Source organism: Hibiscus syriacus, unplaced genomic scaffold, assembly GCF_006381635.1.
Source record: "Hibiscus syriacus cultivar Baekdansim isolate YM2019G1 unplaced genomic scaffold, ASM638163v2 tig00014773_pilon, whole genome shotgun sequence".
In the NCBI taxonomy this organism is placed as follows: domain Eukaryota; kingdom Viridiplantae; phylum Streptophyta; class Magnoliopsida; order Malvales; family Malvaceae; genus Hibiscus; species Hibiscus syriacus.
The window spans coordinates 51,289-52,532 of record NW_024062337.1 but is presented as its reverse complement, the minus strand read 5'-3'; the positions used below and the strand labels follow the sequence as shown (position 1 = coordinate 52,532).

General features: G+C 46.2%; 1 pseudogene; it reads right to left on the bottom strand.

The window, feature by feature from the left end:
- Positions 1–471: 471 nt before the first annotated feature.
- Positions 472–1,244, bottom strand: LOC120207426 (annotated as a pseudogene).

Below are 1,244 nucleotides of genomic sequence, written 5' to 3'. Positions count from 1 at the left end.
CAGTGAACCATTTTATAACTTTTAATAGTTAGAAGACTTAATGTAGTAATTCTCTATAGTCAGGGGACCATTTATGTAATTACCCTTAACATAAAGTGATATTTATATACGTCTTACTTTGGTAAGTACAGGTAATAATTAAATCTTATATGCATCCCTATGAAATCGTCGACGGTGAATTGATGTTAACTACCTCGCGAATCCTAAGATAAAAATCGTGATCCCATGCGATTCTGATTGCGGCAACTACGGCGGCGTATGATTAGGAGGATAGCAAGAACCATTTAGCTATCAAATTAATTAAACAAACAAAATGGTTAACAGACTATTGTGATGCTTTAGAAGATAAATGATTGATGGAGATCCATATATTTAAAATCACACGATTGCGCTTGTGCTGAGGCTGATGAACGTTACGGATTATTTGGAATTGCAGGACATCAGAATCTTCTCCCAGGTACTTTTTGCTAGTTAAGTCTTCGACATGGTTCGTCCCGGTGCCCACGAGTATACCTCTGGAGGATTAGCCCCATTGGTGATCAAGTTCTGCGGCTCCATCCCGTACAAATCCGAGATGTCGAGGTGATGGTACCGACTATTCTGGTGATGATATTGGTTCTGCATAGCTTCTGCTGCTGTTGCGATTTCGTCGGTATCGTCTAGTGGTAGACGATCGAATGTGGCATTCATGAATGATGCAGCCATGATGAGAACAGGACCGGAAGCAATGAGTGCACCTGCTACACCTCCGCCAACGACCTGTCCCTGTGCCCAGCGAGGTAAATGGTAAGGCCACTAATCCCAGGCGGGGCAGGAGGCGGAAGGATCGAGCCGAGCAACAACAGAATCTCGTACCGGCCATGTAAGGTAACAATTGCACCAGATGAGGCTGGTTGTTTAAGTGTAACATTAGTTGCAAATCCACGTCCACTAAGGACACAAATGCCACGCTGCTTTCTCCTAGCAAAACTAGCCAAACTCTCATGCACATCACACCCTGAACTCACCTCCACCGCGTGTGCACGTAACGCGTTAGCACTGTCGCGAGTGACGAGGATGGTTGGTTTCGGTTTGTTCTTCGACCCCGCCGGTCTCCCTCGAGGCCGCCTAATGTTCTCGGCCTCAGCCGTAGACACCGGTGTTGCCGCTTTGGGCGGCATCTTGGGTGCCATCAGTATTGCATCATCAATGCCTTGGTTATGAATTTGACCCATGGGTGCTCTCATCTCTGTGCTTTGCCCCAT